The sequence below is a fragment of the Miniopterus natalensis genome, chromosome 19, assembly GCF_054644295.1.
Source record: "Miniopterus natalensis isolate mMinNat1 chromosome 19, mMinNat1.hap1, whole genome shotgun sequence".
NCBI lineage: Eukaryota > Metazoa > Chordata > Mammalia > Chiroptera > Miniopteridae > Miniopterus > Miniopterus natalensis.
Genome location: NC_142099.1, coordinates 3,314,114 through 3,328,983, shown reverse-complemented (window position 1 = coordinate 3,328,983; position 14,870 = coordinate 3,314,114). Strand labels below are relative to the sequence as shown.

Below are 14,870 nucleotides of genomic sequence, written 5' to 3'. Positions count from 1 at the left end.
AGAACCGGCCCCGAGGGCGGTCGGCGTCCCTGCTCGCCTGCTCCCACCCCCTTTGCCTCTGGTGATCGCCATTCTGTTGTCTGTGTCTATGAATTGTTGTGTTTTTTTGTTTAATCCCTTCACCTTTTCCACCCAGCCCCCAATCCCACTCCCCTCTGACAGCAGTCATTCTGTTTGCTGTATCTTGGAGTTTCTTTCTATCTTGTTAGTTTATTTAGTTCATTAGATTCCATATATAAGTGAGATCCTGTGGTACTTGTCCTCCTCTGACTGGCTTATTGCACTTAGCGTAATGCTCTCCGGGTCCCTCCGTGCTGTAACGAAGGGCAAGGTTTCCTTCTTTTTACAGCCTCGGAATATTCCACGGTGTAAATGCACCACAGCTTTTTTATCCACTCATCTAGGTGGACACAGGCTGCTTCCAAATAATGCTGCAATGAACACAGGGGTGCATATATTCTTTTGAGTTAGTACAACAAGCATTTTTAAAAACATCCAAGCACAATAGAGTAAGATGGGAATACATGATTACATCACATATAGGAAGTGTCTGTATTGCTTTATATGTGTTATAGACCTATAAACACCCAATTATCTGTGTAACGGATCACACTGAAACTGTATTTCCGACAGAAGTTCAAATCCAATGAGTTGGAGACCTCCGGCACAGTCTGTGGAAACTTCGTAGTCTCTAAACTTGAAGGTCATTTTTATACACGGCTGCAATGTTATGACTGGAAGTAAGGAAGACAGATCTTCCAATGAAAAAAAAGGTAAACTCTCGCAAACTGAGGGTTTTTGAAGGGGATGAAACTCCTGGGTGGTTGAGGAGACATTTGGAAAGAACTCACTGCCAAAGGAATGGAAATTACCTGAGGTCATGGAACACCAGCCGCGAAGAGGTGGGTTGACCGCCTCAGAGTCTGGGCTGTTCGAGCCTCAGAAGCATAAGCACGCCGTGTGATACACAGATGATGCATCAGAGAGTTGTACCCTTGGTAGCGGTACAGCTTTATTAACCAGTGTCACCCCAGCAAATTTCATTGAAAAAGAAGGTGTTCGGTGCTGTGGCTGAATGTCTGAGTCGTTTCAAACCGCCTCGTGGTCCGGTCAGCTTTTTAAATACCACGCAGAGGGTGGGTTAGGACATTTGTTTCCATGTTGATTCCAAGGCCCAGTGCCTTGGAGACCTGTCCTTGGCTGGAGGAGGCGCCGACCCAGGGAGTGTGGCTCGGGCCCAGCAGGAGCAGGCCCGGGCGGGGCTCCCGAGGAAACTCCCCTGTGGGCTCCACCTAGTGGAAACAGCCCCTCCCTCCAACCCGCTGGAACTTTAAAAGCTCACTGAAGCAGGGGAGGAGGGGGAGTGGGGGTTCACGCCAGGAGGAGGGGCATTAGGCGAGAGAGATGCTTGGAGTGACCCAACTCCGTACTCCACCAGCTCGGACAGACGGCGACTGAACGCAGCATCTCAGTCCTTGGCTGCGGCTTTCTTTCCGTGAAGCCACATGGGGTACGCTTCCACAAGCCCCCTGAGACCCCAGTGCTTTGGCATCTAGACAGCCCCCTCCTTCACCATTTTAGGGTGGTGTGGGCTACAAAACTGACGTGAACGCTCTGAAGAATATCCTGAACCTCAGTCCAGACTGTGGAACAGGGAACAGGAACGGTTCAGAGATGGTGGTCGGAGGTTTCAAGGAAACATAAAGGGGCGTTTCCTTTGCTTTGCTGGTAGGGACGTTGGACATTTTACGCAGATGGCTCTTTGCAGCTGTGAATGCTAAAATCTCAAGAGCGGTAGAAAAAGCCCCCAGGGCTGAGCTTGAGAAGAGCGGAGAGGAGTTTAAGAGCCAACCCTAACTCTGTTTGAAACCTTGGAGCCCACAAGGTAGTTTTCAAAACTCCAAACTAATATCAGTGTGGCCAAAAGAGCAATAGCAAAGATGGTGACAGTCCTGCAGAATGGGCGGGACAAACGCTAAATGCAGATTACAAAGGTCTATTCTAATAAAAAATAAGTGAAGTAAACTCAGCACCTACCTCAGCATAACCAGCAGAGCTGACTGGCAGATCGTGGGGGCGGGCGCCCTCTCCTTTGCTCACTGGCCTCTTCCTGCGTATCCTGACGCGCTCTTCAGTTAAGGGGAGACGCCTCCCAATCCAACGTGCCGGCTTTTCCAGTAGCATTCAGGTCACCCTAGTCTCCTGCTAGCACCAAGTTTACCAACAGTGCTGATTCAGATGTAAACGGTAGGTAGGCCTCAGTTAACCTGTGCAGTGGACTAAATCTCTCACAGCCAGGTAACTGAAACTCGTGTTAAGTTCTTTATATGTATAAGAGGCCGCTGCTGGCGAAACACGGTGCACTGTTTCACAGCACACTTTACACGTAAAAAGAGCACGCTCTAAAATAGCAATAAAAAGCACAGTATAGTAAATACACAGGCCAGTAACACGGTAGTTTGCATCACCGAGCGCTATGCGCTGGCTTCCATACGCTGGGCCGGGCCGCGGGCTCGTTTACTTCAGCATCGCCACAAACGCGAGTAATGCGTTGCGTGTGACTGTCACCAGGGGACAGGAATTTTTCAGCTCCATTGTGAACCTGCGGGCCACCATCAGCATTTGACATGGGCCAAAATGTCATGAGGCAGCTCGGGACTGCACTTCACGTTTTCTTAGCACTGTGGAGTTACCCACTTAACGATCATTTCTGGCACACTTACTTTATAGGTCAGGGTGGAATTGAACCGACATACCCTTAAACCGAATTAAGCAGAAAGATCCAGAGCAGGGCTCGTCCTGTTGCTTGGGTCCCAGGCGTGATGTGGAGCCAGGGTTTAGCCAGAAGCCGGCGGCGCTGTGATGAGCCCGCCTGGCCGTGCGCCAGGTTAGACGGGAGGCGGGGTGGGGGTGGGGTGGGGAATCGATGAAGGCCTAGCGAGGGAAGCAAGGGGACGCTGTGTCTGGTCCGCGACATCGTTTCCCATGGCGGGGCTTCATTTCTTATTTACTGTTGTACATTCAGTTCTTGGTAGAGTACCTGGCCTAAAACAGGCGTCCATAAGTGCGCTGGTGAGCGAACAGGCCATCACGCTCCTGGCTGTCCACTGCGCTTGGGACGTGCTCTGCCCTCTCCTAGGGACACGGCGTCCGCTACCCCGAGGCAGTGATGAGCCAAACCGTTGTTAAATATTGTCACCCCGCTTTTACAACTCTGATTAGAGCGCGTCGAGGTACTGCGCGGCTCGTCGGTGCAGGTTGGCTTTCCTGACTGCGGGAAAAACCCTCTGAGAACAAAGGGAATGGTTTCTCCTGTTCTGGAATCTGGGCACAGCAAGTAAACGTTGGTGCAGCTGAGTCATATTTGGGTACCAAGGAGCTGAGATGGAAGTTTAGGAACCAGGTGAAGGGCTAACGTACTGAAATCAATCCCAGGCTTGGTAAAGCTGTATTTTTGCAGGATCGGATAGAATCAGTTCTGAGAGTTAAATTAACTACTTTGTTAAGTCTCTTTATTTTACTTTTGTGAGTTATTTCTTCTATAAGATCCAGCAGTATGCGAGTGAATAGTTAAATGCAGTTGCGAAAATTACAGGGCACTTAAATAAAACTACTTCATAGGTGATATATTTATGTTTGATCAAATTATTTAGATGACTGCAGCATGTGACTTAAAGATATAAGTATTCACTCTTTTTATCAGCATCCATGGTCTTTGACAAGGATGAGTCGTAGACGGTAAGACGTGGGCTCCTTTCTCTGTACTTCCTGTAACTTTCATCCAGCCTCAAGTCAATGAGTATTCAAGTAATGCCATGTATAATTTTGAACTAATTATACATGGGGAGATTACGTTTTGAATGAATTTCTTCATTTGACATTTCTGTGCCTCCATAATTTTTTCCTAACAACATTTTAATCTTCTCCTCTTTGGAATATTTTTACAGTCATGAGATAAGATATATTTATTGCCAGAAAATGGCTCTGTTGCATGGTACCAGGTATAATTTTAAATGCTTATTTTTACTTGAACTATGTACTGCTTTGATTAAAAATATTTTCCTAATATTATGAATATTTTATTCTTGGAAAAAAATGGAATAGGCTGTTTGTAAATGGAAATCAGAATCTTTGGGTGGGAGCCTTTGGCAAGTCAGTTATTTTACACAAACAACTGGGTCTGTGGGAGGGACCACACGAAGCCTGCAGCCCCTTTTGAACCCTCAGTGGCATCCTCCGGGGACAGTCGCGGACTGAAGAGTGTTTAAATGACAGCAGTAGGGTGCACAGCAGCGCCACTCCTCAAAGGAAACATCACCTTATCTGACCTGGTCTGGGAGTAAACCAGGCGCCTGCTCCAGCCAGTTGACGGTAATGCCTTCAGTCATTTCCATTTTTTAGCATTCAGAGCCACTTGAGGACATCTCTTGTTTGCTTATTAGATCTTCACAGGATAGACTTTGTTGGAAAATGAAGATGAACCTGGTCTTTGGCTGGACCGTCGCCTCTGACAATAGGAGACTGAGGATTCCTACAGCTGTGTGATGGGCTGGTGCTCTCGGCGTCCATCAGCGACCCCGGGACCAGATCTCCCCGTGCGTTCTCACCTGCTGCGATCATTGGGTGGAGGCAAAGGTACTGCCTTTGAGCTTTGCAATAAGTATTGAAAGGATCACCCCTTTCACTTAATCTTCTGCGATTAAAATTGTGCTTTTTAAAAATCTTGTAGCTTAATGTCAACATTCCAATTTAAAAAAAAATTTAATATGTTTTTTATTGATTTTTAGAGAGAGAGAGGAAGGGAGGGAGGGAGAGAGAAACATCAGTGACAGAGCACCACCAGTCGGCTGCCTCCTGCACGCCCCCTCCTGGGGACCAAGCCTTCAACCCGGGCCTGTGCCCGGGCCCGGAATCCAGCCGGCAGCCTCCCGGTGCCTGGGACAACTGGGGCACACTGGCCGGGCAACATTAACAATTTTAAATAAAATTTTAAAAATGAAATGAAGTACAGAGTCCCGATTGTGAAGAGAGCCACGACGCAGGCTCAGACGCAGGCAGCAGTCGCGGCGCGCGGTGGGACACGGTCCCCTCGGGCGCCTTCCCCACGCCGAGGGCCGGGGGACGCCGCTGGCCCCGCGTCCACAGTGAGCTCCGCGGCCACGCTGGCCCCCCCCTCGCGGAGGACCGGTGGCCGAGCAGATGCTGGTAACTGCCAGAGCCAACACTCATATTTTTCTTTCCGTTCAGCCAGAAGAACCCGAATGCTGTTATTCACACAAGCTTCTGCTGCAGCCTGTCGGTCGGCCCCAGGAACACGCTCGCTCCTGTCCCGCCAGGAGTGGCAGCCGGGGGGCAGCTGCAGGGTTGTCACCGCGTTTACGGAGGCCGATTATTTACTTAACGCTGCGGCGTAACGGAGAGATTTTGAATTCATAAATTGGAATCTGTTATTGTCGCAGTGATTGGCGAGGATGAATCCACAGGAGCACGGCTCTTTCATGGTCTTCCACTCACAGGTCTCTGCCCACGAGCAAACCGATGTTCTTGAAAAGTCACAGTGGCACATAAGTTGGCGAGCAGTAGCATTCAGTTCCCATATCCTACCTTTGTTTTCACTGTTATCTCAAAACACGTTATTGTATCATATTGAAAGCAGCTTTTTTTTTTACCTTTTTACTGAATTTCCTGGGGTAACACTGGTTAATAAAACTATACAGGTTTCAGGTGCACAACTTTACAACACATCGTCTGTACACTGTATTGTGTGTGCACCACCCCAGGTCAGGTCTCCTCCCACCACCATTTATCCCCCCGTCCCCCCCTCCGCTTCCCCCTGAAAGCAACTTTCTAGCCAATAAATACATTAATTAATTTTTCTTAAAAAAGAACGGAAAGGAAAAGAAAACCCCTGACTGACTGTTAAGTCATAAAGTTCCTACAATGTCTTCTCTACATTTACAGAAATAAGTCACAGGGAAGGAATTTTTTTATAACATAAAACACAATGCTTTAGAAACACCTGCTTTCTAATCTTGATAGACTAACATACTGTATCTTTTATTTCTTTTTATTCACTAAAAAGTTAATTTATACACGTTGCAAATATTTTCTCTTCTGTTGTGTTTTTGCTTTCTAAATCTCTTATGTGGAGCAGAAGGTGTTAATTTTAACATCATTCAATTTATCAACCTAAAGTTTTAAGGCTAATAGTGCTTTTAACCTCATTTAAAAAATCCTTCCTTACCCTGAGATAATGAAGACATTCTCTCTTTATAATTTCGCCTTTTACTTGAAGTCATTAACCTCCCTGGAATTGATTTTTATATGTGGTATAAAGACATGATTCAAGAATTTTCTGTTTCATTGGCGGCTATTTGGGGAGGTTAGTCTGAGAGAATACTGGGACCTTTCACTGTCCTTGAACCACAGACCTCGGGACCATTCCCTCTGGGGTTTAGGCTGCAGTGGGCGACTCTGCCCGGGCGGCACCGCTCTACACGCAGGACCCGGGCAGCCCGAGACCGGACAGTAGGCGTCCAGGAACGCCCAGCAGGCACACCCTTCCTCACAGTTGTGAACCCCTGATTTCACAGAGCTGATACTAATGGTGCTATCACAGGCTTTTACCACATTTTATTTAGGTGGTATTTTTTGGTACCCATGTTTATTAATGAGATGAGCTTATATTATTTCTCTCCTGTACTTTTCTTGTCATTTACTGGTATTAAGATTTTTCTATAATGATACCGATGATGATAAACAAAAGTGTTTCCTGTGTGCCAGGCTCTCCTAAAGCATTTCACGTGCACTAATTCACTTAACCCCCATAGCGACGTCAGGAGGTGGGCAGTGTTATCATTCTCATGTTATAGGTGAGAACAGCGATGTGCCGATCAGCTAAGGAACTTGCCCAGACATGGATTAAAGAAACAAAACAGCCTGGAATTGCTCGTGAATTCCGCAGTTATGCATCCCTTTTACATTCGGCTCTTAAGGCTCCTGTCTTTGTGAGCAGATTTACTGCAGACTCAGTGTTTATTCTGGGCAAAGGACTGTTCAGAGTTTTTATTTCTTCTGGGACAATTCTGTCTAGAAGTTTTTCAATGATGTCTTTCACTCACATCATCTTAGTCTTTTCAATTTCTATACCATCTGTGCCTCCTCTCATTTTTAATGTATTCATTCATACAAAAAATGTATTCATTTTTTTTTTTTGATGTTTTGATATGCAGCCTGTTAGTTATTAATTCTTCTGTGGACATGAGTTTTTAAAATATGCTTATGAGGTTTTGATTTTTAAAATATGCTTATGAGGTTTTGATTTTTTGCTTAGATTACCGGTTTAAAACTTCACTATATTATAGATTGTGAGTTTTTAAAAATATGTTGAAACTTTCTTCTTTCCCAGATTGTCATCAAGTTTTGTAACTACTTGAGCGTTAAAAAACATTGTTTTTTCCTCCTGTTGGGTGCCCTACATACCCACACTATCAAACTTGTTTACTGTGGTTTTTGGATCTTTTCTATTTTTTTTCCTATTGAATACAGAAGTTATGAGAAGAGCCATCCAAGCAGTGCACTAGCATAGCTCCCATAGTTCTTGCCCAGGAATTTTCTCCTGCGTCTCAGGAAATTGCTCCCAGTTCAAAAAGCTATGCTTCCTCCAACTTTACATTCTGTCCTTGGTCCATGACATACATTGGCTTACGGTTCCCCTTCCTCCTCTATCAGGCCTGGTACTTCCCCAGCTGGGTGACTTGACCCAAATTATTGATCTGATGAGCCAAAGGAGAGGTGGGGCCATGTCGTTTTGCAGGACAAAGTTTTCTGTATCATCTTTAACATGGAAGACTCGGGCCTTATTGGGAGGAGTCAGCACTTCTACAGGATATTTCGGAGGAATTGGAGGGTCAGAGCATTCAGCTGTATCAGTCCAGCGAGTTCTGTCCACATCTCAGAGCCCTCCATCCCTCTAATTATGGACCTGACCTTGGCATAACACACTGGCCGGATCTGACAATGCAAACTTCCCTTGAACTCTGCTACCCTTATAATTAACGTCTAGGCCTCCTCCATGGCATTTTTTTTTTTTTTTTTTTTGCGTTTGATGACAGTAAATAAGAGACTCTTCATATGATGCCAACAAGGCTCTCGAGTCGCACTTTGCCTTCAACTGGCGGCTCACAGCCGCGAGCCTTTTGTCGTCTCTCCCTTGGGCATCGATGCCGCCCGGCGATACTCACCTGCTCTCTAGCCCTGTACATGCTGCTCCACTGCCCCGCCCAGACCCCGGGACCCCGAACTGCTGCGGCCGCCCCTTCATCTGCGTCCCCTCCCAGTCCACCGCCCTCCGCACTTTAACAGTGACACCAGTTCAGCATATGAGGAGCCGGAGGTTGTCCACTTACCACCGGCGAGGGTGTCGCCCAGGTTGGAAGAGCATAAAGGATGGGTGGTCCCCTGGAACCTGCCGCAGATCCTCTTAGGGACGTGGTACATTGGGGAACAGGCAGAGCAGGACTGGGGGAGGGAGCGGCTGGACTGCAGTGAGGTGGCTTCGGGGTCTCAGCCGCTCCTACGGGGAGTTCTGGAGTCGGAATGGCCGTTTGAAGTTCTGACCTGTGGCGAGGAGGTCGAGGTGGTGCGTGGCTCCCATGGGCCAGTCGTTTGCCATGGACTGTTCTTGAGGAGGGAGGCATGTACCTTTGTTTGAAAAAGCTCCCCTAGGCCCAAGGCTGTGCTTAGAAAGTTAGTTGTGAGCTATCGTCAGCCAGCTCTCCTGTCAGCCGAGCCCCTCGGTCGCCAAGGGGCCATCTGGGTGGTGCATCACAGCGTCCCTTGCATAAGTCAAGAGATGAATTGAGGCTACAGATAACATTATTATGACCTGAATAAGTGAATTAAAAACAACAAGACACAGCATCAAACATACTGAAAATTAAAATACTGGTGTGAAGGACAGGGTTGAGACAAGTGCAATACATGCATGCTATAAAAAAGGTAAGAGTGTCCAAGAAGAGATGACCCAATAAAGGACAGTGTCTCTGAAGGGAGAACCCAGGCCATGGAGCAGAAGGTGATTTCTAAAATATCTTATCAGGAAGAAATTAGGGAAGAAACGGTCCTGAAGATGAAGAGAGCTCACAGAGTGCAAGAAAATTTTATCACAAGCTGCTCAACTTAGAGGCCTATTTTTTAATGAACAATTGCATTTCAAAAGTAAAAACGGAATTCTTCTAGTAAGTGAGGGCTTGAAGTATTTCCCATTTTTTCTCCAAGATATAAAAACAAGTCAAATAACTCTACAATTTTATGTTGAAACTAGAAAGCAGACATGCCCCATAGATTTTTTTTTTTTTAAGTGTGAAGTCTGCTAAAAACAACTAAGATCGGCCTACACCTGAAGGGCCTGTAGGGCGGCGACACTCAGGAGAAAGACACTAACACGGGGCCGGGAGCCACAGGGAAAGACCAACGGGAAGCGAGAGTCCTGGGGAGGACAGAGTGGGGAGGGACAGCCACACGGGCCAGAGCGCGGGGGAGACGCACAGGGGGGAAGGGAGAGTGGGGTGCGCCCTGGGGCAGCCGGTGCAGCGGCGCCCCAAAGGCGGCTCCCGCAGGAGCCCAGGAGACGGCTCGTTCCTCCCGCAGGAGCCCACAGGTGGGGCCGGGCCAGGGCCACGCCGACTCCGGGAGGAAACGAAGCGAGGGCCGTGTCCCCAAGGGACACCGCAGAACCAGAGCACCAAAGAGCAGGTGAAAGTTCCGGCCAAACAGGTGATCACGAGCTGGAACTACAGAGAAATGAAGCCACTTCCCTGGAGGAAGACCCCAGAGCGACAACACAGGGGCGCAGGAAAATGGGCGCTGGAGCAGGAGGCAGGGAAGCGCGCTGGCAAACGGGGGCGCAGAGGAGACGAGAAAAGCTGAAAACGACGAAATTGGAAGGAGCACAAGGCAGCAGAAACGCGGAAGACAGTGCAGAGGGGGATCTCGAGTGTAGAATGACAGAAGTGATCAAAATAAAATGGAAATACAGAGGAGCTAAAAAAGATTAAAGGGAGCAGTTAGATACACGAGAAAGGCAAAGGAGATCAAATATACATAATTGGAGTTCCCTAAGAAGAAAGCCAAAATAGTGGCACAGAGTGTGGAAACGTGTAATTCCAGAAAACATCCCCGTCACAGAAGAAGGCCCGGGGTGCAGCTTTGAGGGACGCGTCGTTCGCCAGGGCACCTCCCGCCACAGGGATGGAGACTAAGATGCGTTTTGATAAGGCGTCAGCCCTTAAGTCACGAAAGAATCCTCTGCAAAGTCAGGCCAAGTTATCAAGGCACGGAAGAGGCGAAAGCGGAGCAGCCAGACTTCATGTTTCCCGTGCAGCGTCCGGCGTCAGGAGACGGTGCAGCGCTATTTCCCGGACAGGCCAGGGAGGGCCTGAGCCAAGGGTCCTGCGGCCGCCGACCGTGCTTCAAGTAAAAACTCAGCAGTCAGTCGTCTGAACACTCACGGGCCGGGGACTGCGGCTCCCCAAGGTCCCCGTGGGGGACACCGCTCGGAGCTGAGCCTGCGTTAAACCGGGGCGAGCGGGGGCCGGTGGGCGATCGTGCAGGACTCGCCCGCTGTGAGTGAGGGGCACAGCGGGTTGGCGAAGGCCCCCGCCCGTAACTGCCATTTCTCTTCCGTGATGACAGCGTGTGCCGTCTGCTCCCCCAGCGGCTTTCGTGCATGGGACACGGCGGATCGACGGCAGTCACCGCGCTGGGCGCGCAGCCCGGGCTCGCTCCTCCCGCGGCGGGCGCTTCATAGCGTCTCGTGTCCCCACCCGCAGTGCCCGGCAGCCCCACCCCGCTGCCCAGCCTTTCCTTTCCCTCTTTACGGTGAATGCATGTGGGTGGCACTGGTGGGTGAAGTCATGACACGTCGTCTGTGCCTCGCTCTGTGTGCCCACCGCCCGAAGTCGAGCCTTCTCCCGTCGCCGCATCGGACCCGTTACCCTTTACCCCCCGCCCTCCTTCCCGCGGGCAGCGCCCACACCGTCGTCTGTGTCTGTGCATGTTCATTTGTTGCTTTTGGTTTTATATCCCGATGAGTGAAACTGGGTAGATAAATGGGTGAAGGGGGTACAGTGCCTACACGGTGGGGCCGAAGCAGGGGTGCAGCTCTGAGTAAGGGGGACAGAGCCTAGTCTTGTGTTCACTTATTACCGCGTTTTCCACACCGGCGACCGTAAACCTGCTCTGGCCGCACCCTGTGTAGACAGCGGGACACGACTCAGCCGCAGGAAAAGATTAAATGCTGCCGTTCGGGGCAACAGAGATGGACCTCGAGGAGATCACGCTGAGTGACGCGAGTCAGGGAAAAGCTGCTAAGGAGCATGTGATCCCCCCATGAAGGACCATGCGATCCCCGCATGAAGGACCATGTGATCCCCCCATGAAGGACCATGTGATCCCCCCATGAAGGACCATGTGAACCCCCCATGAAGGACCATGTGATCCCCCATGAAGGACCATGTGATCCCCGCATGAAGGACCATGTGATCCCCCCATGAAGGACCATGTGATCCTCCCATGAAGGACCATGTGAACCCCCATGAAGGACCATGTGATCCTCCCATGAAGGACCATGTGAACCCCCCATGAAGGACCATGTGATCCCCCCATGAAGGACCATGTGATCCCCCCATGAAGGACCATGTGATCCCCCATGAAGGACCATGTGATCCCCGCATGAAGGACCATGTGATCCCCCCATGAAGGACCATGTGATCCCCCCATGAAGGACCATGTGATCCCCCCATGAAGGACCATGTGATCCCCGCATGAAGGACCATGTGATCCCCCCATGAAGGACCATGTGATCCCCCATGAAGGACCATGTGATCCCCCCATGAAGGACCATGTGATCCCCCATGAAGGACCATGTGATCCCCCCATGAAGGACCATGTGATCCCCCATGAAGGACCATGTGATCCCCCATGAAGGACCATGTGATCCCCCCATGAAGGACCATGTGATCCCCCATGAAGGACCATGTGATCCCCCCATGAAGGACCATGTGATCCCCCATGAAGGACCATGTGATCCCCCCATGAAGGACCATGTGATCCCCCGTGAAGGACCATGTGATCCCCCGTGAAGGACCATGTGATCCCCCATGCTCCTCAAAGCTGAGTGAGGCCGGCCCGCCCCTGCGCCAGCCCTGCGCTCGAGGTCCCGCTCCGTGGGAGAGACCCGCTCCCTTGCGGGATCCCACTGCCCAGCGCGTGGCCCGGCCCTTTCTCCGCTGCAGGGACTCTCTCTGCCTGTCCCCCGTCGCCTCCTCTCACCGTTTCCGGAGCAGGACAAGCCCTGTCCCAGCCTGGTCCGTGGGGCCTCCCAGAAACTCGTCTCAGACTTCAGAGCCTGGCGCGCTCTGTGGGTCAGGTCCTGCCCCCTGGGGTGCTCTCCTGAGCCCCCGTCTGAATTGCGGCGGCGACGGCTTTTCCCTCCCCGACTCGGAGGGGCCCCTGGGCGCAGCGGGCCCGCGGCCCGTTTTCCCCGAGATTGCCCTGGTTCAAGCTCCCCGCGCTCACCCGCCGTGGATGGCGGCCCCGCCGCTCCCCGGGCCCGTTCAGGTGGATGTTTGTATCCCCGGCGTGGCCCCCGCCAAGGGGAGAGCTCGGCTGCAAGACTTCCGAGTCCTTGCAGACTGGGAGTGTCTTTCGTTGCTTTCGTGTCAGGACAACACAGTGACTGATGTGGGATTTTCAGCTCACACACTCTCTTCATTAAACTGCTGCGCTGTCCCCTGGCTTTCGGTTACGCAGAAGAGAACCCCGAGGTCAGCCCCATTTCTGTCCTTTCACAGGTAACTGCCCCCCCCCCCCCCAGTGCTCGCACTTCATCTTGAACCATTTGTTCATTGTTTTTCTTGGGCTCATGGAGTTAGTCCTTTTGATTCTTAGACTTAAATAATATTTCACTTAGAAATATTTTTTTAACTTTTTTTGTGTGAGAACTTTTAAGACCTGCCCTTAGCAGAATCCAAGTTAATACAGAATTATCCACCATATCACCATTAGATCCTGAGAACTTTTAACTGAAATTCTGTGCATTGGACTAATATATTCCATTTTCTCCTACTCTGTTTCTGTGAATTTGACTATTTTTTAGATGCCACATATACGTGATACTGTATAGCATTTATATTTCTCTTTCCGGCTTATTTTATGTAGCATGATGCCCTCCAGGTTCATCCATATTGTCGCAAATGACAAGATTTCCTTCTTTTAAGGCTGAGAAATCTGGTGTGTGAGTGTGTGTACCTTTGGATATATACCCAGAAATGGGATTGCCGTATCATATGGTGGTTCTGTTTCTAATTTTTAATTAATCTTCATTCTGTTTTCCATAATGGCTGTAACAGTTTTTTTGGAATAGCTTTTTACTTTGATATAGTCCCACTTGTTTATTTTGGGGGTTTTTTTGCCTGTGCTTCTGGTGTGGTAGCCAAACATTTATTGCTAAGACCAGAGTCAAGGAGCTTTTCCCATCTGTTCTCTTCTAAAAATGTGGCTTCAGATCTTACGTTTAACTCTTTAATTCATTTTCAGTTGACTTTTGTGTATGATGTGAAATGAGGGCCCAGTCTCCCTCTTTCCCGCGCGGACATGCTGATGGGAGAGACGACCCCCGCGGCACCTTTGTCAGTAGTTCACGTCTATGAACAGCTGTATCTCTGGACTCCGTTCTGTTGATCTGAGTGTCTGTTTTCATGACAATACCCCACTCTTTCATTTACTGAGTGGACTTTAACTTAGCTGTTAATTTTAACCTCTCTTTCAATATTGCATTGTTCTTGTCAATTCCACTTTACCTACTTGTTCAGGTTAATCTTTCCTTAAGAATCCAGTCGCTCTTTTACGGAGTCACGTTCCTTTGCTATTTTTCAATGGACTAAATAAATATTTTCTAGAATAACTTTTATTTCCCACATGTTATAATTTTCAGAAGCATGTGTTTATTTGTAATGGTTTAATGGCTGGGATAATGTCTCTTTTTCATTGTGCTACAAAAACTTCTTTAAGACCCCGCTCGCTGCTGTTCTTCGCTCAGGCTTTTATAGGCAAAGGTGCGTCCAGAAACACAGGCTGTGGTAAGCGTAGTTTGTTACCTGGGACCCTCTAGCAGGGCCCTTGTGCTAGAAGTTTTTTTTATTTTTGTTTTTGTCTTTTTTTCTTCTTCTAAGGCCGGAACACAGTTGACAGGCATATGGCTGTCAATGGCTAGTTCCTACCGTGGATTTTTCTGGGTGGTTCTTCTACTAGAGGTGAAATTAGTTCCTCGCTTACACCTTCAGATGAAACATCAGTTCTTCAGACAAATGTCAATGTAAACAACACAAATAATATAGATTTTCCTGAAACTCATACGTTTCCCACTGGCCCTTCCATTTGGGTAAATGGCAGCTGCCTGAGCCAGCAACCCGAGAGCCGTCGTGGATCCTTCCCCCCGCCTCACACTCGGCCTCCGTTCCGCTTGCTTCATTCTGCCGGAGCCCCTGGGGCCCCTCCGTAACCCCACCGGCCAAGGCTGCTCCTCGGATCCTTAGGGCTGGAATGCCACTGGCCTGCCACAAACAGGGATTTTAACAAGCGCCGTCAGGGTATCACAGGCACAGAAAAATCGGAAAGACAGGATTTGAGAAGAAAGGTCTCATCTGTGTTATTTACTGTACATTAGCATATACAGACACACACAAGGAATGGTCATCAGAGGGCCCGTGCACCCTGACCACACACAGTAACGTCCAAGCCAGCGGAGGGAGAAGACTCTGCGGCCATATGGTATGTGTATTATAAGGCAACCTGCTCCATTCCTGCGT

General features: G+C 49.3%; 1 long non-coding RNA gene across 2 annotated transcripts in view; it reads left to right on the top strand.

Moving 5' to 3' along the window:
• LOC107537177 (uncharacterized) overlaps window positions 1–14,870 on the top strand; it is a 42,482-nt gene that overhangs the window by 19,493 nt on the left and 8,119 nt on the right. Inside the window, exon 3 of one of the 2 annotated variants that reach the window (XR_001603211.2) lies at window positions 4,443–4,832. The exons of the other annotated variant lie outside the window; for it this stretch is intronic. This is a non-coding gene — a long non-coding RNA (uncharacterized LOC107537177). Of the gene's footprint in view, window positions 1–4,442; window positions 4,833–14,870 lie in introns of those variants that run through there. 2 annotated transcript variants of the gene reach the window in all.